At 35.0% G+C, this 16154-nt stretch overlaps 1 pseudogene; it reads left to right on the top strand.

Annotated features, from left to right (window-relative positions):
* LOC144251565 (corepressor interacting with RBPJ 1-like) overlaps nt 1–15387 on the top strand; it is a 36065-nt pseudogene extending 20678 nt beyond the window's left edge.
* Nucleotides 15388–16154: the final 767 nt, after the last annotated feature.

Genomic DNA, 16154 nt, shown 5'->3' with positions numbered 1-16154 from the left:
CTTTTACTTTTATTAAGTTGTGTTATATGGCCCAGATGTGGTCTATTTGGTAAATGTTCTATATGAATGTGAGAAAATATATATTTTTCTGCTGTTGCTAGGTGAATGAAGTATTCTATAAATGTCAATTAGGAAAAAAATGTCAACTAGATCCAGTTGATGGATCAGTTCAATATATTCTGATTTTTCACCTGTTGTATCTGTCAGTTATTGATAGAGGGATGGGAAGTCTCCAGCTATAATAGTGGAGTTGCCTGTTTCTAAAGATACTCATCAGTTTTTGCTTTACACATTTTGATGCTCTGTTAGGCACATACACATATTTGGGTCTTTTTGGAAAATTGACCCTTTGACCGTTATGTAATACTCTATTTAGCCTTGGTATTTGTCCTTGCTCTGAAATCTGTTTGTCTAAAATTAATATGGCGCCAGGTACAGTGGTGCATGCTTGTAATCCCAGCTACTCAAAAAGCTGAGACAGGAGGATTACAAATATGAGGCAATCATACTTAACAACCAGAGCAACTTAGCAACCCCCAGTCACAGATTTAAAGAATAAAAAGGGTGGCTCAGTGGTTTTAACGCAGTGGTAGAGTTCTCCTGGATTCAATAAAATTAATATATATGCTCCATCTTTATTTGGTTATTGTTAGCCTGGGGTATATCTTTCTCCATTCATGCACTCTTTTGCTTTGTTTTTATTTTTGTTTTTTGTGGTGCTAAGGATCGAACTCAGAGGCTACCACATGCTAGGCAAGCACTATTACTGAACTAACCCCATCCCCCATTCTTTTACTTTTAATTTGTGTCTTTTTTTTTTTTTCAGTACTGGGGGTTGGGCCCACGGGTACTTAACCACTGAACTACATCCCCAGTTCTTTTTTGAGATAGGGTCTCACTAAGCTGGCCTTGTCCTTAAGATCTTTCTGCCTTTGCCTCCCGAGTTGCTGGGATTATAAGTGTGCATCCCCCAGCTCCTGTGCCTTTATGTTTAAAGTAGATTTCTTTTGAATATCATACAGTTGGGTCTTTTTTTTTTTTCTTATAGTCTCTTAGTTGGTATGTTAAGATTCTTTATATAAAAGTGATGATTGGTATACTTAATAGCTTTCATTTTTTTAACATTTATTTTTTAGTTATAGGTGGACACAGTATCTTTATTTTACTTTATGTGGTGCTGAGGATTGAACCTAGTGCCTCACACATGCTAGGTGAGCACTCTACCTCTGAGCCACAACCCCAGCCCCTAGCTTTTGTTTTTTGTAATTGTTTTCTATTCATTGCCCTCATTCATCGTTTCATTTTTGTTCTTTTTCTGCTTCATCTGGTTTTAAATGAGTATTTTATATGATTTCACGTTTTCTCAACATTTCAATTATACTATTTCTTGATATTTTTTTTAAATTGGTCATCTCAGACTTTGCAATATACACGTATAACTAAGTCTACTTTCAAAGAACACTCTACAACTTCCTGAATAGTGCAGGTGCCTTTTAACAAAGTACCTAGTTCCTGTTATATAATAGAGTTCTTCCTTCCTATCCCTTAAACATTGCTGTTATAATTTCATTTACTCATAAGCTATAATTATTTATTTTTGCTATCTTTATTTTGAATCAGCAGTTATCCTTTGGATCAGTTAAGAATATGAAAAATGGGTTGGGAATATACCTCAATGGTAGAACACTTACCTAGTATGCACAAGGCCATGAATTGATTCCCAGCACTGCAAATAAAGAAAAAAATTGAAAAATAAAAGATCTGATTGATTTTATTTGACCTTCATTTATTCTTTCTTGAACACTCTTCCTTATGTAGACCTGAGTTTCTGACCTAGGTTATTTTGTTTCTCTCTGAAAAACTTAAAGACAGGTGTACTGACAGCAAATTCCTTGTTTGTCTGTTTATTTTATATTTTAAAGAAGGTCTTTGTTTTTATACTTTTGAACAATAATTTCAGTGATACTGAATTCTACATTGGTGGGGTTTTTTCTTTCTTTTTATTCATTTATTAGTTCTAATCAGTTATACCTGACAGTAGAAAGTTCTTCAATTCATTGTACACAAATGGAGCAGAAATTTTCACTTTTCTGGTTGTGCATGAACTCAACCTATACCCTAAAGATTTAAAAAGTGACGCAACCACTTCAGTGTGTTGTGTATATGTACCATCATTCCATTTGAAAAATAGATACCTTCTTTATCTATTCATCTGTTGAAGGGCATCGAGGTTGCTTCCATAGTTTAACAACTATTCACAATTGCTAAACTGTGGAAGCAACCTCGATTCTGTCCCTCCTTCCTTCCCTTCCTTCCTCACACTAGATAGCATTAATCCCTTTATGAGCGTTGATCCCTCAGAGACTAAACACTTCTTAAAGGTCCCACTACCTCTCAACACCATAACACTGGGAACCAAGGCTCAACATGTGTATTGGTGGGGTCAAACTATATTCAGACCATAACAGACAGATATTACAACTACCAAAAAATTGACTTAAAAATAAAGAAGTTAAGCACCAATTCTCTCCTTTATAAAGTTGATCACAAGTGCTTATACTTGATTGTGGTTGATTTAATTTTTTCCTTTATATGTAGATGATTTTATGTTGTTAAATATTTTATGCAAGAAGAAGCTAGGTAGTCGTTGAAAAAAAAATGTGGACCTATTAAAGAGATTATCTAGGCTGGGTACAATGGTGCACACCTATAATCCCAGTGGCTCAGGAGGCTGAAGAAGGAGGATTGTAAATTCAAAGCCAGCCTCAGCAACTTGGCAAGGCCCTCAGCAACTTAGCAAAACCCTGTCTCAAAATATTAAAAAAGTCTGGGGTGTGGCTCAGTGGTTAATTGCCCCTGGGTTCAATCCCTGGTACCAAATAAAAAGAGAAGTTTATCTAGTAAAACTTGTCAAGTCATATTGTGGCAGAAGTCAAAATGATACTCTTTACTAGTACTTTAAATTTTAAGTGACACCAGTGGTTAAGTTATTTCAGACTATTTGTATATATTATTATAAGTTAGTGATTAAATTTGTTAAAGTGTCTGTTCCTTGAAATTCTATTGATGTGAACAAATTAATTACAGTCCTGTTCTAAATGACTCTGTTCTGTGTTAAAGGTGTGTGTGGGATTAGAGGAGGCTACAACTCCCACATTCTCAAAGGGGTATTATGATTCTCAGATAACAATCATAATTCTCTCTTACATATTTCTTCCTATTAACATCATTGCATCCTTTCAAGGTCTTCCAGCCTCAAGTAATAGAAATTAGTTTGAGATTACCCAGGAAGGAAAAGGAGAATGAATGGAATTCAGTACACCTAGTAAAACTAATTCTTCTACCCAAATCAAACATAATAAACTTAATATTAACCTTCATCATGTTCCAAATGCTTTGCTTTTTACCTTTTCTAAATTCTATGAGAATTTGAAAATCTAACTCAAATTCTATTTTATTCCTGAAAAATCTTAAGTTTTTCTGAGATAGGGCCTGTGTCTTATTTATTTTTGTATCCCCATTGCCTTAAACAATGTACATACTTAGTAAATAATAGTATAGTTGGTGAATAGAAAGGCTTTGCTAATAAACATCATTGTTGATCATCTCCTCTTAATATATATATATATATGCATATATGAGTATATATTAGGGGTACCAGGGATTGAACTCAGGGATACTCGACCACTGAGCCAAATCCACAGCCCATTTTTGTATTTTATTTAGAGACAAAGTCACACTGAGTTGCTTAGCACCTCCCTTTTGCTGAGGCTGGCTTTGAACTCTCAATCCTCCTGTCTCAGCCTCCCTAGCCACTGGGATTATAGGCATGTGCCGGCTTCCTCTGATTATATTTTATAATAGAAATTATAATTTGTTTTACTTATGAACTAATTTTCCCCAAAATATTATAAGTTTAAAGGTAAAATCCAAGTTCTTGAGAAGTTCTAGTAAGATGAAATAACAAGCCCTCACTAACACACAAATTTAAAAAAAAGAATTTTCTGTGTTATATACTAGGGATACATAAGTTCAAATTCCCTATACAGGGCTCTCCTCAGTTATATACATACAAAATATATATGGGTATAGCCAGAGTCTATAGTATCATGGTCACTCAGTAATTACTAGTGACTGAAAAGATCATGTGTAACTTTTTTTTTTTTTAATAAAATACACTAGTCTTAAGTATAGGGTTTAAGTTTGGCAAATGTACACACCTGGTAACAAACATACCTGACAAGATAAGGAGCATTACCATCACCCTAGAAAATTCCTATCTGTCCCTTTCTGGTCTGCCTCCTCTAATCATGAATTTCTAATCCCATCTATTAGTCATACCTGGTTTTTTATTTGGTTTAGTTTTTGGTTTTTTGTTTTGGCACTAGGGATTTAACCCAGGGGCACTTTACCACTGAGCTACATACCCAGCCCTTTTTATTTTGAGACAGGGTTTCACTGTGTTGCTTAGGGCCTTGCTAACTAAGTTGCTGATGCTTGCCTGGAATTTGTGATCTTCCTGCCTCAACTTCCTGACTCATTGGGATTACAGGCCTGCGCCACCATGATTAACTTTATTATTGCTGGTTGTATCACCACTGTAATATTTGCATATAAATTAAGTTGAAAACAAGTTATAAAGATATAATGAAATATGTGTCAAATATCTTCATACTGATTCTGTAAATCAAGGTTGATTTTAATAAATAGTAATTTTTACTAGCATATAATAAGGACAGTTTGATATTTTTTTGCCTTTGTGTATTTTTTAGACACATGGACTAAAATGAAATGTTTGATTTTCCTTTATATTGTGTGTTTTAATAGAGATCAGTTAGTTGTCTTCAGTATGAACTTGGGATGAGGGCAATAAGAAATCCTATTGTTTCCAGCCTCCTCAAAGATGAACTGGCAGTGTGTCAGGAAAATTCCCAGTATGGAGCAGTTTTATTACAATTCAGTACAATTGGTTCTTGCATAACCTTTAGAAAATCATACATAAAACATTCTCATCTATATAAATAAAAATCACCCACACACTTTATTAATAGCTTTGTTCACTTTTTTCCCTGGGAATTATGCTGCATGTTCCTACTGTGCCCCTTTTTTAGTCTTTTTTAAAAGACAACTTTCTATAAGCTTTCTTAAAAGCAAAATGGTTACAGTAATATAAGTGTGAGGTAATTCTCAATAATTCCCACAAGACCTAGATCTCCCTCTTAATAATGTACTATAAATAGTGTTTCTAAGTGTCATAGTCAGTTTAACCTTAGGAAAGAAAAAAGGACAGAAGATTATGCTTTCATGGAAATGATAGTCATGTTTTCTTTTATTTGTGATAATATATGATGATTTACTTATTTGTATTCATTCTGGGGATTGAACCCACAGTCTCGTGCATGCTAAGCAGATGCTCTGCCACTGAGCTGTATACTCCCAACCAACCACTGGGTGTTTGGGGGGTTTTGTTGGTAGTGGTGGTTTGGCTTGCTTGTTTGTTTCTAGTGTTACTAGGGGTCGAACACAAGGCTTCAGAATTGTCAGTCAAAAGCTCTACCACTAAGCTGCATCCCCAGTGCAGGGGGGTTATTGATCTTATTTATTTATTTACTTATACATTCTTGGAGATTAAATCCTAGGTTACTCTACCACCCAACTTTATCCTCAGCTCTCTTTATTTTTTTTATTTTGAGGCAGTGTCTCTCCAGCAGTGTCTCCAGGTTGCTCAGGATGGCCTTGAACTTGTGATCTTCCTACCTGGGCCTCCTGAGTAGCTAAAGTTATGGGGCATGCAGCACCACCAGCCAAGGAGTGTTATTTTAAAATACACATTTTCAAGTTTATGCTGCTGTTCAACTAAGGCCGCAGTAAATACATGGTAAAAGGGGTTACAGAACATACTAAGTAGAAGTCTTACTAGCCTGATTTGCTTAATTGGAGATATATTTTGGGGCTATCATTTTCTGGAATACAAACTTTTTGGAAAATTTTCTATATATTATTCCAAAGGTAATAATGTAATAATAAACCTGTAGATCCAACTACCAATTTACAGAAAATTAAGGAGCTAGAAGAACATGTTCAACAGTATCACCCTCCATAATGTGGGATATTTAACAGGACAGATTACCTGGTTTCTTCAACAAATGAATAGCAGGGTGAAGGGAAGGAGCGGGTAAATTTTTTAAGATTAGAAAACTAGATACAATTGGAGAAATTTAAATATAAACTGGATATTAGATGGTTTTTTAAATTATCAATATTGATAGGTATAATAAAAATAATGCAATGTTAAGAAATTGTCCTTACTGATTCATACCAAAGTGATATCTGAGATTTTGCTTAAAATACTTTTCCAGAAAAGAAATTTGGATGTAATAGATGAAACAAGAATGGTAAAATAGTAAATGCTTGAAGCTATGTTACATAGGTTTGAAACATTCTGTACCATAAAATTAAATTTAAAAGACATAGTTGGGCTAGGGATATAGTTTAGAAAAAGATTGCTTGCCTAGCACACAAAATCCCTGGGATCAATCCCCAACACCACTGAACACACACATATATTGGAAAGGGAAAAATATAGATCACCACAGTAAAAGTGAGCAAAACTGTATTCACTTTCAGAATAGCAGTTTAGTTTAGCAAACAACATCCCTATAAATTAACATGTAAAATTTGGGGGAAGGATAAAAAGGCATTTATAATGAAGCCTTACTCAACCTACAATTCGTCCTATTTTCTCTTATACCATTAAATTTTTAGACAATACTTCATTTAAAAAGAATAATGAACTCAGAATGGAAGATACATCTGACAGTGGGAATAGTAGATGGACCTAACTCTGGCAGCGGAACACAACAAGGGTCTGTCTTGTCTTCCACCTTAGTCTCCACCTTGTACCATTTGTGGCATTCACCTGGGACTGCTGTCTTCTAATTGTGGAGGAGTCAGATTTGTGGCCTTTCCTCATAGCCAGACCTTTGGCTTTGTATATTTATCTGGGATAAAATACCTATTTTACTACAGAACATTTTTGACCTTCTATTGCTCATTGCTTTTGTTCAGTTTTATATATTTTTTAAAATATTTATTTTTTAGCTTTAGGTGGACACAATATCTTTATTTTATTTTTATGTGGTGCTTAGGATCGAACCCGGGGAATTGAGCCAAGGGCCTCAAACATACTCTAACACTGAGCTACATCCCCATATACACCCCACCTCCTCAGACAAGGTCTCGCTAAATTGCCCACACAGCTCTCAAACTTGTGATCTTCTTGCCTTGACCTCTCAAATAGCTGGGATTACTGGTATGTACTAGTGAGCCTGGCTAAAATAAATGTCCTTAATGAGTAGATTCAGCCTCTTACAAACATACTTTGTGCAGCTTAATTTACCTTCTGAGAATTTTTTCTTTCCTGAGTTACTGATTGCATGGTATTTTTCCTGGGAGAACATAGTCCACGTCTAATTAGTATATAGAACTGAACACCATAGCACTGGTACTTTGACACTTTACAGTATTGCCATATTACAATAAGAAAAGTTTGCAGAATAAATTAATATTGAGATTAATTCCTTCAATGGACTTGCTTCCTAAATCAGAAATTGTTTTTTATGCTATAGAGGCCTAACCCAGTGTGGCTGAATGATGTAGAAAGCCCTTGCAAGTCTACGTTTTATTGAAATCTCTAGAATTATTCTGCCATAGTAAATTTAAGAGTTAACTAAATATTCCTGAGACCCAACTCCATTTGTAATTTAAATTAAGATATCATACATTAAAAATGTAGTTATTTTTTGTATTTGAACATTTGCATAATCTATTTTATTAGCATATCTGTATTATCAATGAATTTTGAGTTCTCAGCCTAGTGTCATTTCTGTCAATATAACTCTACATAGCCACTGCCATAGTGACATGAAAGTATAAAGATGTCTTGCTAAATATATCTTAATTAAACTTGACTTGTCACATCTTCTAAACACAGAGACTTAAACCTAGAACTTTTGATGCTAGGAGATTTAAGTACAAAAATAAGCCAGGCATGGTGGCGCACTCCTGTAGTTCCAGTGACTCCGGAGGCTGAAGCAGGTAGATCACAAGGTTGAGAACAGCCTCAGCAACCTAATGAGACCCCTAAGCAACTCAGCAAGATCTTGCCTCAAAATAAAAAGTAAAATGTGCTAGGAATGTGTCTCAGTGGTTAATAACCACTGGGTTCAATCCCCAATACTGGGCTGGGGTTGTGGCTCAGTGGAAGAGTGCTTGCCTAGCACACATGAGGTACTGGGTTTGATCCCCAGCACTACACATACACACACACACACACACACACACAAAACCAACTAAATAAATCCCCAGTACCCAAAAAATAAAGGTGAATAAGACTAGATTTGAAAAATGTTACTACTAAGAACAATTTTTAAGAATTATAGACTGTTATAAAATAATCATAAAGATTATATAGCTACTGGTAAAAATGAATTGTTACTATTAATTGAGTACTGTTTGTCAGGCACTTCACTAAACACTATTTACAAAGTAGTAATGTATGCTGTTTTTGTACTGCACAAAGTTCGGTTGGGGTTTTAAGAAATATAAATGCCATAAGAGTAATAGTTGTGTAATCTGTATAATCTGTCGCATTGATAAAAGAGAACATTTTCTTGAAGTAGTTGGAAGTACTGTAAAAAATGCATGCTTTCTAAAACATTAAAATTATCCATCTTGTGATGAAAACTAATGAAATTAGTGGTAACCTCTCATCCTAATGGCCAAGCTCTTTGGCCCTTTACTAGAGTGGTTTTTATCTTAATTCTTAGCATATTTGCTTTCTGAATTTATATGACATATAATAAAGTTAACAGGGAATTGTATTTTTGACAGTTCAGAGGACACATTTTCTACTTTCTAAAAGTATGTTCCTACATGTGAAATTTGAGAATCCCACCAATTCAATTGTTTTGGGTTCGGGGTTTGGGGTTTTTGGTTTTTGCTGTGCTGTGGCTCAAACCCCCGTCTTTGCAGATACACTAGGTAAGCATCTACCACTGAAGTACATGGAGCTGTTATTCATTCATGTGAAGCCATTAATTGTATGAGCACTTTTATGCCATTTACAGACAACTAGTAACTAATACTTAAATTTTGAATTTTTTAAATTTTTAGTTGTAGATGGACACAATACCCTTATTTTATTTACTTTTTTTGGTGGGGGGAGGGAGGTACCAGGAATTGAACCCAGGGGCACTTAACCACTGGCTGAGGCTGGCTTTGTACTTGTGGTCCTCCTGTCTCAGCCTCCTGAGCCACTGGGATTACATGCCCCAGCGTATTTACTTATTTTTATGTGGTACTGAGGATCAAACCCAGTGTCTCACATGTAGTAGGTAAGCACTCTACCACTGAGCTAAAACCCCAGCCCCTGAAATTTGATTTTTATTTAAAATTTTATTGTCAATATATGCAACCATTTTGTAATTTTAAAGGGTCATTAAAGTAATCCATAGGAATTAAATATGAACTCTCCCCATATGTCAATGATAGGCAGTTTCCTCCCTATTCTCTCCTTCACAGCTAGAGTAGCCATTCAGTTTTTCTTGATAACATGACTAGAATGGTAAAGCCTAGAGAGCAGTACCCTTTTCCACCCAGTTTTACCAAAGCTGCTATTGACAAATGAACAGATTTGGATTGATTGCCTTTTGTTTTTTTTGTTTGTTTGTTTTAAGTTCTTTTTTTCTTCTTTTTAAAGAGAGAGAGAAAGAGAGGATTTTTTAATATTTATTTTTTAGTTTTCGGCGGACACAACATCTTTGTATGTGGTGTTGAGGATCAACGCGGGCCTCATGCATGCCAGGCGAGCGCTTGAGCCACATCCCCAGCCCCTTGATTGCCTTTTGTTTTCCATGGTAACAGATAGTTACCATATTAATGATAAATAAGTGGTAAAAGACCAATAAAGAAGAGAAAAGGGAAAAAAATAGACAAAATTTTTAATCAACAAACTAGAGAATCTGTTTCTGAATGTTTCTCTGTCTCCTACCATTTGTTATGAAGTCCTTGTCTTCAGTAACTGTCTCAGTCTTCCTTGTATTACAGACATGTGGCCCAGGGTAGTTCATTTAAGCTAATGTACAGAAATTTGGGTGTAGTTACCATGAAATGTTGTCAGTTTCTTAGCTACAGGGAAAATAAAATGGAACAGGAATATAGAAAAGAAGGAGCTGGGGTTGTGGCTCAGTGGTAGAGGGCTTGCCTAGCACGTGTGAGGCACTGGGTTCGATCCTCAGCACCACATAAAAATAAATGAGTAAAATAAAGGCATTGTATCCATCTACAACTAAAAATATTTAAAAGAAAAAGAAAATTAAGAGTGAAGAATCTCTTCTGCTTTACATAGCCTTATTTTAAGGGAATAGGACAGACCTTTCAACTTTTTTTTATAATGTATATTCTGTTAGTCCGTATCACAGGACCAAAAAGAAACTCACTTTTCAGTTTGGGATTTTGCAAACAGTAGCTTATGAAAAATATAAAATATGCACACCTATACCTATCCTAAAATTGCTTTTATCAACCCAAATCTAATAACTAGAAATTTCAAAATCTGGGCATATTTTATAAGCGAGATTAAAGAGCCTAGTCGTTACTCAGTAGACATGGAGGCAAGACTGTTGATAATATCAACCCCACAGCATTGTATTCAATATTGGTGTTTGATAAGCAGGGGTAAGGAATTTTCTTTTGGAAAGTAGGATAATAAATTGTGTATGTACCTGTAAAAATATCTCTTTTAAGTGAATTCTTACTGAGAGAGTAACTATTAAAAGTTTAATTGTAGTTTGTCATTTTGTTTTGATCTTATACTAAAAACTTCCAACCAAACAATATGTAAATATATCTTTTTCAATATGACAAAGTTGCATAAGAGAATCCCCTTGCACGTAAAGAAAAATGCAATTATTTTCTATTCTGAATCTCCAGACTGCTGTTTTAGAAAATCATATCTGATTATTTGCTCAGCAGAAGATTATTGAGTTGATTTAGCTGTGATTTTACTTAACAAAGCTTCAACTGCATTCCTACTGTGGAGTCCGAAAAAGGTAGAGAGATATAAATGATACATTCAAACTGTGATTTTTGTGAACAGGGCCATCGATGCACCCCTCGGAGCTAATAGCGGAGATGAGAAACAGTGGGTTTGCACTGAAACGAAATGTACTGGGGAGAAACTTGACCGCAAATGATCCATCACAGGTAATGATCTTTTTATCAGTAAGCTGAAAATGTCTATAAATCTAAATGTGATTGCTTGTGAATTGCTACTTAATGTTTCCAATGTGCATATATCCATAGGAAAGTCACATAGAGCAAAGAAAATTCCTAAAATGTATTTTGATTTTGCCTCTTTATTATTTTAACCTAAATGAGAAATTGTTTATAAACATATATTTTAATAAATGAAACGGCTCCTCTGTGTTTATATGGATAAAATAACCGAATGAGTGTTAAGATTGTTTTTCCCTTCCTGCCAACTCACCCCTGACATGACATTAAATTGAACTAATGGTAAGAAATATATAGGCAAACTCCTAAAAATTACAGAAAATATTTTAAACTTTTTTAATTTATTAAAGTTAGAAAATAGTTGAGTTTGAAGGGTTGTATTAGTATGTATTCGATAACATACAACTAATATTATAAAGGCTAAAATTATGGATATCTGTGGATATTTTGACCTTCCTATAAGATTCATGATCTTTTTTTTTTTTTTTACAGTGTTGGTAATTAGCTACATGCTAAACAAGTGCCCTACCAGTGAGCTGCACTCCCAGCCTCTCATGATCTTCTTGTTTTTTAAATTTCATTAAATTATTTTAAAGATAAAATATTTAAATAGGAAAATGCTGAAATTCAAGAAATCTAAAGATTGTTTCTGTGTTCATTTTTTCTTTTCTTCCTGATAAAGTTTTCTAATGTTAGCAAGGCAGTTGTACTAACATCTTATGATCCACTGTAACAGGTAGACTACAAAGAAATTTTTAAAATTCCATTTGCAGCCAGGTACAGTAAGATATATCTGTAATCTCAACGGCTCACAAGGCTGAGACAGGAGGATCACGAGTTCAAAGCCAGCCTCAGCAAAGGCAAGGCACTTACAACTCAGTGAGACCCTGTTTCTAAATAAAATACAAAAAATAGGGCTGGGGTTGTGGCTCAGTGGTTGAGCATCCCTAAGTTCAATCCCTGGTACCAAAAAGAAGAAAAAGAAAAAATTCCATTTGCAGTTCCTAGTCCAAAATACCATATTCATCTATAGTATGTCCCTATTAAAAAAAATCTTGTTTATGTTTTCTTTCCTGATAACTACTTGTCTGAAAATTTAGCAATTTGATGTCTTTGTTGACTCAGGAGTATGTTGCAAGTGAGGGTGAAGAGGATCCAGAAGTGGAATTCTTAAAGTCACTCACAACCAAACAAAAAGAAAAACTTCTCAGGTAATTGGAAAAGTATATATTTAATAGATTTTATGTGTGCATGTTTGTGGTGCTGGAGATCTGAAGCAGGGCCTCATGCACTACAAGGCAAGTGTGCTACCACTAAGCTACACCCCCAGCCACACTAAGAGCTCTTGAAGCTATTTAATATGCATCGTGTTGATTTATTCTTCAGCCAAAGTAATACAATTCTGTTGTCTTTTTTTTTTCAATAATATAAGATTGTGTACTTGGATAATACCACAAACTATTGCACTTTTCAGTATATTTAATTTGAAAATTGACTTATTTGTAGGTTTTACTTTTCAGAATAGATTTGTGTGTATCTTTGCACAGTTTTTCTTAGAAACTATTTTTGGTGCTGGGAGTGGTGGCACACGCCTGTAATCCCAGCAGCTCAGGAGACTGAGGCAAGATGATCCCGAGTTCAAAGCTAGCCTCAGCAAAAGGGAGGCTTGCTAAGCAACCCAGTAAGACCCTGTCACTAAATAAAATACAAAATAGGGCTGGGGGTGTGGCTGACTGGTTGAGTGCCCCTGAGTTCAATTCCGGGTACCAAAAAAAGGAAGAAAGAAAATGTTTTTGCCCATGTGTCTTTGTTTTCTTTCTACATCTTGTAAATTTTTGAGAAATGCTGAAAGAATGTTTAAGGTACATGTAAACTTTATATTAGACTACCTTTGGATTAATAAATCTAAGAAATATCTGCTGAGTCCAATAGAGGGAGCTCATGATGTTCTCAGGAAGTAGAGTTTTAAGAATGGCTGAGAAAAGCCAGTGAAGACACTTACCTCAGAGAAACTCAAACATACCATATAAACAAGAAGTTACTCTTCTGAGACTGCATATTCGTCTTTAGAAATTCTCAATGCCCTGATGGAATTGCTCTAATTATTTATAAAACTGAACAGTTGTTGAAAAGTAGTATGTGATTGTTTTGTTACATAAACCTAGAAAGGTCATCAATTTTTATTTATTTTTGTGGTACTGGTGATGGAACTCAGGAGTGGTTTACCACTGAATTACATCCCCAGTCCTTTTTGTTTATTATTTGGAGACAGGGTTTTGAGCCTCACTAAGTTGCTAGGGCTGGTCTTGAACTTGCCATCCTCCTGCCTCAGCTTCCCAAGTAGCTAAGATTACAGGCATGCACCACCTTGCACAGCTAAGGGTATCTTATTTTTTTTTTTTAGTTGTCAATGGACCTTTATGTTATTTTATTTATATGTGGTGCTGAGAATAAAACCCAGTGCCTCAGACATGCTAGGCACGCTTTCTACCACTGAGCCACAACCCCAGCCCTAAGGGTATCAATTTTTAAAGTGTATTTTTATTTGGAATTTTTGGAGAATATATTCTTGAATATTGATAATGTAATATTAATATTCTTGAATACTGATAATGTAATATTAATATTTTCATACTTTAATACACAGAAAGTTTCAACAGGTTCAACTAATGTGTACACCATTCACAGGCTTTCAGATATATATAGATATTTCTCTCTTTTTTTTTTAATTGTAGATAGACACAATACTTTTATGTATTTATTTTTATGTGGTGCTGAGGATCAAACCCAGTACCTCATACATGCGAGGCCAGCACTTTGCCACTGAGCCACAGTCCCATCCCTCACAGGCTTTCTTTAGATCAGAATTACTATACCTTTAGAGTACTAAATAATTTCAAATTCTAACCCAGTAAGAATTTAATAGTCATTTCCATTGATGAAGTACAATCAGAGAATTGACTTAATACATTTATTTACTTAAATATAATGTAAACATGCCTTGAACAATTTAAAAGAAAAAAAATGATTTGCCGTTGAATAAAATAAGTTGTTTATATATGGATACCATTTTTTAGTAGCTTCTAAGAAAGCATATTATCCATTAACAATTTTATAGTTGGTGAAATGGCTACTTTTTAGTTTGCTACTATTTTTTCCCCAATTACAGGAAATTGGACAGACTTGAAAAGAAAAAAAAAGAAAAAAGATAGAAAAAAGAAAAAGTTACAGAAGAACAGAAGTAAACACAAAAAACATAAAAGCAAATCCTCCTCCTCTTCCTCTTCCTCCTGCTCCTCCTCTTCCTCCAGTACAGCTTCAGAAAGCAGTAGTGAGAGTGACAAAGAAAAGAAGAAAAGAAAGAAACACAAATGTTCAGGAAATAACAGTGATTCTGAAGAAGACAAGTCTAAGAAGAGAAAACTTCATGAAAAACTTTCTAATAGTCATAGTAACAAGGAAAAAGTCAAGGAAAAGTCTAGGTCTTTAAAAAAAGAGAGTTCCGGAGAGAATAGCAAACAGAGCTATCCTGATAGCCACAGGTCCAAAAGCCACCACCACAGCCCAGAGAAGAGAGGATCAGAAAAAAAAAGAGGGGAGCAGCAGAAGCTGTAGCAGGGATGAGAGGAGTAGGAGAAGCCGAAGCCGAAGTCCTGGTAGTTATAAGCAAAGGGAGATAAGGAAGCAGCCACAGCAGAGTCCCAGTGAAGAGCGCAGCAGAGGAAATGACAGCAGGAGCCATGGCACCAGTGTATACAGAGGAGAAAGAATGCACAGGGAGCATCCCGGAGATAAGCACACCAAAGGGACCCACAGAGAAAGAAGCAGAAGTCGGGAGAGAATAAAGAGACCGCATGTAACAGTTACCTAGTAATAAAAGCATCTCCACTTTCTTACTAAACACTTTTAGTAAGGGCTAAATTATGTACTATTATCTTTGTAATAAATAAAGCTCTATTTTAATTTTCCATCTCTGTAAACTGTCATTTCAAATATAAAACCATAAGAATGAATTTTGCAAATATTTGTAAGTAATGTATTTTGAGAATGTAGAAGTATTTTCTGTTGTTAACTGTTTCTTGTGCCCCTGTACCAGATAAAGCTCCATATAATTCTGACATTTTCTTTGTTCTGAAACAAATTAAAAGAGTGACAGTACATTGAATGGTTATAATTTGATTTTCTTTTTGGTCAATTCAAATTTGTTATTACTTTTAAGATTTGAATTTGCTTGAAGCAAAGTGTAATCATTGAAATTCACTAGTGTGAATTAAACAAGGGATATTTATCAATATTTCTTTAAGGCTTTTAAACTCCTTTCAGGTGTTTTGTTCTACAGAGTAAGCTAATTACATTTGGATGATCCATTAGCTTTCTGTGCTCCCATAGAAATAACATAGAATTTTACCTCAAACTTAGAACAACATAATAAAAATCAAGGCAGAGGCAGGACTGTGTTCCTTCTGGGGGCTCCAGGGGAAAAAAATTCTGTTTGCTCACCTTTGCAGCTTTTTACTGGCTCCCTTCCTCCATTTTTCAAAACTAACAAAGGGGAGTCAAGTAGCAGACACTTCCATATTCGGCATTCTACTTTTTTAGGACCCTTGAAATTACATTGGGCCCACCTGCAGAATCCAGGATAATCTCCTATTTTAAAATCAATGGATTAGCAATCCTAATCCTCCTTTTCCATGAAACATAATATGTACAGGTTCTGGGGTTAAGACATGTATATCTGTGAAGGACCATCCTACCTACCATAGATGGCCTTTCTACTACCGGCATATAACTATTATCAGATTTTGCTTAAAAATATCAAGCATTTAGATTATGTCCCAAATGAAATAATATGGACTATT

The sequence above is a fragment of the Urocitellus parryii genome, unplaced genomic scaffold (genome assembly GCF_045843805.1).
Source record: "Urocitellus parryii isolate mUroPar1 unplaced genomic scaffold, mUroPar1.hap1 Scaffold_1072, whole genome shotgun sequence".
Taxonomy (NCBI): domain Eukaryota; kingdom Metazoa; phylum Chordata; class Mammalia; order Rodentia; family Sciuridae; genus Urocitellus; species Urocitellus parryii.
This window is presented reverse-complemented; position numbering and strand designations above follow the sequence as displayed.